The sequence below is a fragment of the Sander lucioperca genome, chromosome 11 (assembly GCF_008315115.2).
Source record: "Sander lucioperca isolate FBNREF2018 chromosome 11, SLUC_FBN_1.2, whole genome shotgun sequence".
Taxonomy (NCBI): Eukaryota; Metazoa; Chordata; class Actinopteri; order Perciformes; family Percidae; genus Sander; species Sander lucioperca.
The window spans coordinates 20541132-20553499 of record NC_050183.1 but is presented as its reverse complement, the minus strand read 5'-3'; the positions used below and the strand labels follow the sequence as shown (position 1 = coordinate 20553499).

Below are 12368 nucleotides of genomic sequence, written 5' to 3'. Positions count from 1 at the left end.
CTGGGCCCCGTACATATGCAGCCCCCCCCCCCCCCACACACACACACACACACACACACACACACACACACACACACACCACCCCACCCAGTCCTTCACCTTCAAAATGTCACTACAAATGACACACCCCTATTATTGTATATGGTATATGTTATACCAACATATGGTAACAACATTAATAACAAGTGTGTCTGATTCAGCTCAACAGCTGATCTATAGGCGGATCAAATTGATGCATCAGCTTGTACATTTACTTCCCATTACTATCCAATATCAGAGGAAAACCATGTATTTTGAAGCATTATGGACCTAATCCCATCTCCCAATATGAACAACATCCCCAACCCTCTCTCTTGCTCCTGTCAGACCCACTGACCAACAGAATTAAGTTGTGTTTAAATACACAAATGAATGCGAAACACATGACCACTGATACCTTTCAGCCCCCAGACCAGGAGTTGCATCAGATAGAGAGGACTGCTATAGCAACAGTAACAATACAAAAAACAAATAGTGACAACAAAAGGATATGGCTGGTACCAGAGATAACTAACCTAGAAAGAGTTAGAGATACAGAATGCAATTTTAGGCTGCAAAGGTTGTTTTTTCTTGTGAAAGAGGAATGATTGATGTGTGGAAGTGCATGATGGAAAGGAGAGGCTCATAATAAACTCTCCCTATATAATATAGTATATTTATATATACGCTACTTGTATATGTGCTTGTATCTAGGCTAACCGTTTCTCTCTTATCATAATCATACATTCGACATGGGCCTTTGTCTCCGTAACGAACCTCACAATGACTCATGCTGCATCGCCATGGTGATGAGCATCCCCATTTTATTGTATTTGAATTACTTGGACAGACAAACTGACACACATGCAGGCAGGCTTCTGCCATTATCTCATTGTTGGTTCGACTTACTGCTCATCTCGCCACCAGTGAAAAATAATTTGACATTACAAAGCAATCCTTTCATTTTATTTTGTGCTGCTGCAGAGGAATATGAAACGGCAAGTCTCATGAACACATAAACAATTTAAATATATGCAGTCAAACTACAACATAATAGCAAAAGTGCAATTAACCAAGTTGTTAATTTATCTAAGACACTATCTAAGAAGAGGTGAAGGATCTATTAAGCCATGTTAATCTCAAAGTGTAAATCACTACACTGTGCATACAACCTTACACTGCAATAATGGATCCAACCAGGAAGTGGCAGGAAGCTCACATTAGGATGTTATGCCTGATATAAAAAGAGAACATAAAGCCTTATACTGAACAGTTTTGCATTTAATGTCTTTGTGATACGGCTTTTATTTGCAGTGATCAGTGTTAGAACTTTAAATAAAAGAACAACGTATCATCATCTAAGGAGTGTGCTGGCAGAAGACTGATTAAAGAAATGACATGATGCAGGGGCAGAAAATCGTTATTGCAACCCATCATTTCACTCTTCCATCAGTCTCCCATTAGTGCCAAAACAGTCACTGTGTTATTACACAGATGTGACAAAGCACCAACCCAACATTGTCCCACTGAGATTTTATGCATGTTTTATTTTAACTGATCGTGTTATTGGAGATGAGAGGCAAGTATTTTCTTGTGACAAAAGGGTGTTGGAGTCAGCACAAAGCTTTTATTGTATTTTGGGATTTTCTAAATTACAATAAATCAAGTTTGTTACTGTTAATATTTTGACAGTTGCCTAGTCTTTTGCTTTTGCCTAGGTTTTACTGCAATTAATAAATAGTTTTTATATTTTTGCTAGAAATGATTCTGTCATGATTCTATGCATATCTTACAATATGTCATAATACATTATATACAAGAAAATCCGGCCCCCAAGCAGTGATGCTTACGTAAGGGCATTATAACAATTAAAATGGAGGCAGGCAATAAAGAAAGGATCACCTTTCCAAAACCAAAAACACATGAGCAAAAATGCAATGAATGGATTAAACTGTGTCTATCTGCAAATGTCTGGCTTACTGCTTACAGTAGTAACGTAGCGTTACTTTCATAGCTAAGGAGCATCGCTAACTTCATTATTATATGGAATTATAGGTTATGTTAGGTTTTAGACTAACATTAGCATCACTTTTCAGCTAGTTGTTGGTTTGAGGAAGTTTACACTCAACTTCAACTAAACTTGCTTCCCGAGATGGTTTCTCAAACTCATTGATCATTTCTCCTCATTAAACCACATTTTTTTTGTAAAAGTGAAAGATACTGTTTGTACATACAAACTATAAAGCTTAACCTGTGTGTTGCTTGACCAAGTATGTTTTTTTAATAGTATATAGTTGTATAGTAATAATGACTTTTTCCATCAAAAAACAAGTCAGCTGGCTGCGGGTTCGACTCCAACCTGCAGGCCCTTTGCTGCATGTCATTCCCCCTCTCTCTCTCCGCTTTCATGTCTTCAGCTGTCCTATAAATAAAGGCCTAAAATGCCCCAAAAAAATCTTAAAAAGACAAGTCAGCTAGACATGTTTTCAACCAACATATGGTGTTAGCATTAATTAGCCAGCTAGCTACAGCTGATAAAATCTGCTAGCAACAGTTGTTATTTCAGCCAACAAAGTCACAAGATCACTGCTTGAAATGGGAAGCCTGCTTTTGTCTGTCTCTGTCTGAAATCAAGGGCTCATTCATTCAGAAATTACTATGAATTTCTTTGATAAATCTGCCCGTTATCATGGTAAACTGCTCATATGCCGAGGTAGAAGGCAAAACTTGTAACTAAGGTGGACGGGGCCTAGCAAAGGGTTAACTGATTTACAGAAACGTGATTTTGTCTTTATTGTCTGTTCGCACAGGAAACCTACATGAAGACGGCACAAGAAGAATCATCAAAAAGACTGCGACTGACTGCTTAACCAAACGACAAAAAGAAACGAACATGTTCACCAGAGCTTGGTACCCATAAGGCCTTGCAGGGGCCCAGTGGGTGGGGTTACAAGGAGGCAGAGATGAACCTGACCAACCACAGGCAGTCACCCGGGGATATAAGCTCCACCCACCACTGATCTTCAGGGTGACTGACAGCTGGACCAACACCTCATACGCCAGCATCTGAACCTTCATTGGCCCACAGTACAGGTAGGAAACAAAGGGGAGAGGAGGCACGACCTTTTATATCGCAAGTTCTCAACGTTGTGTTTGTCAGTATCAGCATCTTTCCTGGTTATCACGCTGACTATGGAGCTGGAGGAGGGGTGATGAAAAGGGAAGCTGAAGGGTGAGGAGCAGAGGTGTGGGAGGTAGGGAATGGGGCGGAGGGGCTAAAGATGTTTAAGAAAGCAAGGTAAATGGGACATTAATGTTAGTGTTATGAGGAGGCAATCAGGGAGAGAAGAGGTGTCGACCTAGCCTGGCTCCGGCCTCCTACGTACTTACGCTCAATTTTCATTTTCCTTCAGTACTACGTCTGGGTTCGCGGTATAGTCTTGGGTTTTCTCCAGCCAAATTTTTGGCGGTCCAATCAGCGAACAGAGGGAGTGACTGAGATTGATGACGTTGAGGCCGTGCGCTAGAGTTGCGGTGGCGAAAGATGCGAGCGAAGCCATTCGGTCCGTTGTGGCAACGCTGCCGAATATCCAGAAGTTAAAGCCCGAGCAAGAACAATCTTTGCTGAGTTTTGTTGGTGGCCATGATGTTGTGGCCCTCCTCCCGACGGGGTTTGGGAACAGTTTGATTCTCCAGCTCGCTCCGTTAGTGGTGAAGGAGTTGGCTAAGGCGAACGCTAGCGATGCTAATGCTAAATACAAGCCTTGACGGTCTCCCCTCTTGTTGCACATTCGCATGACATACGTCACGACCAAACGTTAGCGATTGGTTATGGCAGATCCAGAGTGGCTCTGGGCAGATCCAATAGTTTTAAACTTCAACAAAGTACCAGCCTTCAAGGAAGTTAACACTTGTCAATGGAGAGTGGCCAGACTCTCTGTACAAATGAAATGTACGAGAGTCTGGTAGGACCAGGCTAGTGTCGACCACATCTAAAAGCGAAAGTGATTATACCTGTTGCCTCCTTTTGTCTGCATCCCCCCCGCATCAATGATCTTTATCCAAGAATGATGTCTTTGGTCATCTCAATGTGGATAATTGCACACAATTTCAGACAGTGTGTTCTTCAAAGTATTCGTGGTGTTGCACTTGGTTGTACACACAAAAGGTGATTGAAAGTAATATGTGTGAAAAGTGAATCAAGTTTAAGATAGAAGATCAAACCCTGTATACTTTCTCACCTCTGGACAGGCACAGTTGCTGTCGGAAGTGGGTGTAATTGTCGGATTGTGACAAGTTTAATGCTAAGGATAACACATTAGAAAAAAATGATGACTGAAGTTACTGTAAAAAATGAATAAGTAGAGAAACAAGGGGAAATAAATTATAAACGTACTGTAGAATTAGTTACATCGGACCCTCATGGCAGGAAAAGACAGGCTAGGCGTGATGATGTCAGTTTAGCGGCTATGGAACTGAGTCAGTTGTGGTTGCTACTAGCAACAGAATGTTCTACTGAAACCAACTGCTGGTGAATAGACATACATACACAAAAACACACATTGCACAAGAGGGATTCCAGCCACCAACAGAGAAATTGCGAAGTACTTACGGCTGTACGATTAATGGAAATCATGTTCCTATGTAATTTGTATGAATCACCAAGCTGCTACTGTTCCCCCTGATTCCTGTGACCGACGTCACAGCGTTGAATGTGATATTAAGCAGCACAAACACACAGGTACTCCATGATACTACAGCAGAAGCAGCTGGCAGATCAGTTATGTTTTACCACATGAGCCACTGAGGTACAGGTGAAACACAAACCAGGGTGCTGCTTATGGTTCAAATCAGACAAGGCGTAAAAACAATAAGTTGGCACGAGGCAATGTGTACTATCTGTTGTATGAAACTTTTTTCGTATCAAAGCTGATTATATCAACCAAGAACAAATCTTCTGTATCATGGCACTTAAGAAAATGCCGAAACGGTTCATAAATGGAAGCATGCTTTGCACATTTAGTGGTAATCTGATTTATAATATTCCTGAGATTTCATGCGTGCGAAGTGGAAATTAAGGCCACTTTTGGTGGGTGGGGTCCATCCTCTGGACAGCATGTGTTCTTTTTAATTTCAAGGCAATGTGTCAATTATTTTTTCTTGTAATTTTCTTTTATTGTTTGGATTTTTGGCCTGATGGTGATGCAAGATGAAAGTCATTGAAATGTTATTTTTCTCCCATGGACCCTGAATAACCAGCAGAAATGTTATAGAAATCTAGCCATTATTTTTTATATATATATTATATGTTTTTTATATATATATATAAAATATATATATATATATATATATATATATATATAGGCAAGGCAAGGCAGCTTTATTTGTATAGCACATTTCAGCAACAGGGCTATTCAAAGTGCTTTACATAAAACATTAAAGAGCAGGTAAAAATTATAACAAAAAAAAATTCTCCGACCACAGGTCCTTCTGGCTCAGGTGACTTGGTGTTTTCGTTACCCATTACAAGATTGCAGTAGTTCTACTTTTCACTACGATGTAGCCGTCGCTACAAAGCTTAGTTTAATCTCGGTAAACCTTGCTAAATCCGGGACAGTTCACAGTCTGTCTCTTGATAAGTTCACAAGTTCACAGACGACGTTTTTCTTATTGACCTAGTTCACAGACTAAATCTGACCAGTTCACAGACGTTGTCCTTGGATATGGATAATCTATTGTCACACCTGTGTTTTTTGAGAGGTAAAACTATATATATATATATATATATATATATATATATATATATATATATATATATATATATATATATATATATATATATATATATATATATAGTGTTTCAAATTAACCATTAAACCTGAAGGTGGTATTATAGATAGCACATGAAGTGTCCAAAGTTGAAAAGGTTCGTTCTCTTGGAGCCTCGTAAAGGTCCCTTGTACATTTCCATTTATATTTAGGTATTTCATGTGTACAAGTGGACATTTTGTGCTAGAGTGGACACTAAATATTCACGATTCATCCTCTGTGGACTGAACATCCAGAGCGAATACCGCTGCAATCAGGCCAGTTGCCCAGACATCTTGCTCTGTCTTGTCCACAGTGTCAGTTGCCCCATTAATAGATAAGCTTCCTCAATCTTTTGTGTTGTAGACAGCAAAATTGTTTTCGGGTCAGAGGGAACTTGGGTTGTCGCAGTTATGAAACAATGAAAAAAACTGCTATGGCCAGTTTAAAGTTCTACCACATTTTGGGTGAAAGATCTCACTCACAAGATTAAAAAAATGACTTGAAAACATGAAAAAAGAACTTCTAATAGACCTAACGCTTGTCATTTTAATTATCTAACTACCTCTCAAACTAACCATGTTGGGCTCATATTATTGTAATATGTACATGTTGCTCAAAATTTAGACACATTTTCAGTGATTTCAGGATCTGTGAAATGTTAACTGTCATTGAAATGACAAAGACATTATAAGATCTTTTATTGATGAGCATATTGGTACTCAACCAGACACCATAGCTAGGTTATGTTACTCTTGTGGATATATTTCTCATTAAGTTCCAGATGTCTACTGTGGTAATAAAGTTTATTACCCAGGACATTCATAGACAGTCTGTCACCAGTTAGATCCCTCACATCTTGCTTCTTCCACATCCTTCAGATTAAACAGAAGGCAACAATTTCTCTGAAATGAAAGTTTTTTTTGTACTAGTGAACTACAGATCCTTCATATTTAAAATTTGTATCTCCTTACAAGGAATTAAAAACAGAGAAGCTATTAAAATGTGATTTACAGTACGATATGTATCAGTAAAACACTCTTGGTTGTGTGTGTGTGTGTGTGTGTGTGTGTGTGTGTGTATGTGTGTGTGTATTTTTGAGTGGGTGTTTGTGTGGGTGTACATGGGCCAAGTTAAGCGTAGCAGCCTCATTGTGGTTTTCTCTCTCTCGCTCTCTCTCTCTTTCTTTCTCTCTCTCTCTCTCTCTCTCTCTCTACTGTTGCTATGGAAACCAGTCCTACTCATCCCTGTTCGCTGAGTCAGGAAAAGGAGGTGTAGTTTGACTGTGGTGGTCGTATCGGAATCACTAGATGGCATCTCAGACCTGTCTACCAAACAACATCTAGCTGCTCATAGCAGTTTGGAGATTTAAAATGACATTCAGTGAAATAACTCTGAAAGACCTCCCCTTTAATAAGCAGAATTTCACTGATGTGTCATTTGGCCCTGTAGCTCATTCATGTTATATTTTATAATGTAGACTAGGCTATGATTTTTTTTCTTCTTTTTTTTTAAGATTATGTTTCGGGCTTTTTAATGACTTTTATAAGATAGTACAGATAGACACAGGAAGAGTGGAGAGAGAGGGATGACATGCAGCAAAGGGCCACGGGATGAGCTCAAGGATTTTTCTTTTTGAAAGATCCCAAGATAAAGAATGAAATGGGCACTTGAACTTTCTGGGGAAAAGTGCAGCTTCAGTAGAGATTTGCTAGGGTTGAAATTGAGTCGTCATAAATGTTTTAACAGCCCTGCTTTTCTTCGCATCATATATCATTCTCCTTTTTTATCTCCATAATTTATATCCCACTGGTTTACCCAGAAGATGAATCCATCAGTATTTAATGTCCCTGGTCATGTGACTTAATCAGATTAAAAGAATAGTTCAACGTTTTACTTATAATACTTATATGCTTTCTTTCCGAAAGTGAGATGAGAAGATGGATATCAATCTCATTTCTGTGCTTTAAGTACCGAGCTGGGGTCAGGATGTGGTTAGGTTAGCTTAGCTTAGCATAAAGACTGGAGGCGGGGGGAATCAGCTGGCCTGGCTCTCCATTCCATTCACAATGAGTATCTGCCTATTTGCTGTCCCAGCTTTTGAGACCGTATGTGTGAATGGCCTGTAACACATCATATGTGTCAGCTTTATTCTAAAGAAACAGCAGGATTTTCAGAAACGCTGACATTATTTATACAATATCCAGAATGAGGTAGGTTCTGGTGCTCTTAAATGTGCAGCAGGCAAACAGCAGGATTTTCATGCACCCAGTTGCCAGTTTCTTAGGTCCACCTAGCTAAAACTAATGCAGTCTAATGCAACAGTCCTGCAATAAATCTTCGATGTTAAACTGTTCAGTTTCTTCTTTTAACTGTTTTAGAGAGATGTTGATTTAACTGTATGGTCTTTTGGAGGCTGCAGTTTTTGCTGAACTGTATTGTGTCATACTGATAAGTGTGTATATTATTTTGTCTACCCCTTTTATATCAATGGGGGTAGAAGCTAAATAACACATCTCTTGTATTTATCTTGCCACAAAAATATATACAAGCATTCAACCACCTCATCTCTTGGGAACTATGTTTTTCTCACGGAGCCCCCCCACTGTGTCTGTGGGGGCTCACCATAATGACTGAGCTGTAATTAACACAATACGATCAAGGGTAGTGTCTAGCCTACTCTGGATGGCATGATTCACAAGCACACATTTTGTTGTAGATTTGAGCGTGTGGTGTGTGTGTGTGCAAGATTATGTCTGTAATATTTGTATTTTGGGTAAAGTGCTTTTTTTAAATAGCTCCTTTGTGAGTGGCATTTGCTGTAATGAGTCCTTTGTGATTGCAGTTTTCTTCTCCATAAAAGAGGACAGTTAGAGCAACAGAGAACAGTTGGGCAAGTCCATAGTAATTGAAGCAATTGCAAATGAATGCCATGGGACTGTATCTTCAGTCTGAGCTGAACTGAACAGAGTTAATGGCGTTTGTGAACAACTCCCGTGTGATTCACTCCTGGGGCCACATTACAGGAACATCCGAATGAGAAAATCCCATCTTAATCCCACTTAAGAAAGCAATTTAGAGGTTTTTTTTTCCAAGACAGAAGTACTTTTGCTGAATGCAATGTCTGTTGTCAATCAAGCTGTAAAATAACAATCTGTAAATCACTCCAAATCTGCTGCAGAGGCACCAGATAACTTCATCTGATACAGTAGCATGATTCAAGATTGACTTCTCCCTGAGCTAATTACGCAACTTCCACTGTTTTGTCAGGAATTGCAAAGTCATGACTCGTTTCATAATTGGAAACATCTTCAAAATGCAACAAAACATTTTTCAGAAACTGGAATGTGGGAAGGTTTTGAGCTTTTGTGAATGGTCCATTATGCCACAACTCTGTGTAAAATTGTTCTGCAATTGCCCAGGCATTGTTTAAGGAAGTCGACCATTGTTTCAGGAAGTCGACTTCAGGCTAACCTCCAAACTGCAGGAATGTCAATGTCACTATATTGACTCTAAGTCAATTCCAAGTTAATTTACACCTGCAACACAACAACCAAAGTTGCAAACTCTGAAGAAGAACATTGGCACACTGTGAGCTTCAACAGGTAAATGCACTACAGCATGTAATATTAGACTACACATTGTAGTTGTAATTTGATTAAGGCAAGACAGTGGGTAAGGTTTAGCTGTTGTCATCATGCTGTGATTAAGATAATGTGATGATGTGCTTAGTTAAAGCATAAACATAATCACTGTAACATATTGTTGTTGCTGAGTGACATGAGAAGACATTTGAAGGGAAAGGGGCAAAAGCCTGACAAAGACATCTTCTTGGACTGCAGAAACATCTATGAGAGCTCATGCAGGGAATAAATAGAAAACAGGTGCAGATAAGTCCATTAACATGGCAGAGAGAGTGCAAGCATAACTGGGATCATTTAAGGAATTTCCTGTTTGCCCAGATTACAGGCAACTAGTGTCATTTGGAAAGTTCACCGTAAAAAACACATTGATTTTTGAGTTTACCGAAATAAAAGTGTAAGGGTTTGATGATGCAGCAATGATAAGGTAGCATTGATAAGGTAGAGTGTTGCAACTAAATTTAAATACGGAAATCGCCGAAATTGGAGAGATACGTTTCCGTTTAGTTAACTTTATTTTACCAGGATAATCCAGTGAGTCCTTGAAACATAACAAACAATTGAATAATAAGATAATTACATCAGTCTGTTGAGCAGGTGTACTGGATTTTTCTTGAGATTTGTTTTCATTAATGTATAATTTACCCACAAGGGCTGAATTACACACACATGCTCAGTACCTATACATGCACTAATGGAGAGATGTCAGAGTGAGGGAGCTGCCCATGGAAAGGCACCCTGAGCAGTTGGGGGTTCGATCACTTGCTCAAGAGCACGCTACCACCGTACTTTGGTCCGTACGGGGACTTGAACCAGTGACCCTCCGGTTCCCAACCCAACTCCCTACTGACTGAGCCACTGCCCGTTAGTTTGTTCCCATATTATTCCCATATTATTGCAAGCTGCTCTTGAAAGCAGCATTTATTGATGTGAGTTCCATCTCCACAAATCCTTTGCTGTTGACATTGTGTGACCATTAGGGGCCATTGCTGAAGCTACCTGAATAGTTCTGTCAGGTGTGGGGGAGGAAATGTGGGTTAAAGAGCACTGTCACTAGAGGTATTTTAATTGTCTCCACTATGCTGTCAATAACAGCCATTTTCATATACTAATTAGTCTTCATCTTCATGTGATCCACCGGAGGGAGGCCTGTAATGAGACGTGCAGCTCTGTTGATCACCCGTTGAATCTGATCTTACTCTACTGTAGTGTTGGGAGTCAGCAGGCCATTCCACATTAATCTAAGTGAGTAAGAAGAATTAGGCTTTGTTGAGGATTTCCTAGAGGACTCTAGTTTAACTTGCATAAGATAAAACTCACACATTTCACTATTTCCAACCAAATTACAGTAATTCCTTCCCAATTTAACGTTAGCACCTCTTAACACCTTGTCTACACAGCCCACGTCACGAAGGCTGCATGTTAGCTGAGCTGCAGCTTCTGTCTTCCTCATGAAGCATTATTGTGCACATATTAACAGGATCCAGAATCTACACAGAGGTGTGTTCATCCACGTCTTCTCTATCCATCTTCATCTATCCGTTTGCTCCTCTGCTGTCTTCTCTTCCTCTCCTCAGGTATCCTTTCTTCATCAGCGATGGCAGGAACAGTCGCCATAGCAACAGAGAGCCTACAGTGAGGTGAGAAAAAACTTTAAGGCTGAAAGCTGCACTTCATCCATCTTTGCCTCACAGCGTCTGTCTTTCTCTCTACATCTGTGTTTTTTTTGTCTGTTGTCTGTTTTCTAATTTTCTCTTCACATAGATTGGTTTCCTAGAGCTTCTCCCGGAGCTTTCGTCTGTTCCTTCTATCTATCCCTCCAGCTTTATCTCTAATCCATCATCTATCCTTCTGTGTCCTGGAGTTAAGGGCCAATTATACCTTCTGGGTATGAGAAACATGGTTTATGATGCACACAACTACACTCTGTGTGTGTGTGTGTGTGTGTGTGTGTGTGTGTGTGTGTTCTATATGCTCCTCCTCAATTGTAAACGGGGAAGGATGTGAGTCTTGCTTGAGGTAAACAGTGCTTGTTAGTTGCATTATTTACTTGCTGTTAGAGATGTTGTGGGTTGATTTAAAGCAGAGAATCAAAGTCAAACAGGGTGTCACCTGTTGGAAGGCTGTCTAATTATTAGGTGGATTTCATTATACTTACTATCCTGCAATTTCAGGCTTTTTTTAATGCAACAAAACACTGAAATCTATTGTATTCTAAAAGAACTAACATTGATCAAGGTTTTGCAACAGTTGAAAAAATCAGTGGACATTCATATCGCTGAAATGAAAAAATGTTTATGTCCTCTTGTGGTGTAGACTATGTGCTGGAGAAGGAGCGAGAGGTTGTATGTGTATGTGTGTGTCTCTCTGTTTTAATCTCATTCATATATTCATCAGCAGGCAGAAGCGCTGACGCAAGTGAGAGGGAGAGGAGGCATGGCAGTGAGAGGCAGAAAGTGTGAGATAGAGTGCGGGGAGGAGAACGAAATCCAGAAATGTATCCATCTATCCATCCAGGGTGCTGATAGTGATGTTTGGTGTAGACATCAAACATACAGCACATACTGTAAATGAAAAGTTAATGGAGAGATGTAGACATTTAGAAATTAGGACAGGGAAAATCAATTTCCTTTCTTCTTATTTAGGATCAAAGGGCAATTTAATCCTCAAATGCAGACCAAAATAACATGCTACAGCAATACAAACTCCACAAATGTATTTTTAGCTTGCAAGCTTACATCATAGTGCAACCAGCTCTCTGGTGCATCTCTGTTTACTTTTATGCTGACATCATAAAGAGAGAAATGAAACAAAGGAACGTGTACAAAAATCTGATGAGACAGAAAACCAGGCAAACAGCGGAATATGCAAAAAATGATGTACACCTAGAGATAAGGAAAA

The 12368-nt window shown here is 39.7% G+C and overlaps 1 protein-coding gene across 2 annotated transcripts in view; it reads left to right on the top strand.

Moving 5' to 3' along the window:
• Positions 1-12368, top strand: part of lrrc7 (leucine rich repeat containing 7) — a 126303-nt gene that overhangs the window by 19929 nt on the left and 94006 nt on the right. The window contains exons 2-3 of one of the 2 annotated variants that reach the window (XM_031283873.2): positions 2829-3111; positions 11045-11107. The gene's annotated coding sequence lies outside the window, so the exon portion shown is untranslated. The remainder of the gene's footprint in view (positions 1-2828; positions 3112-11044; positions 11108-12368) is intronic. The other variant, XM_036007231.1, reaches the window with a different exon arrangement.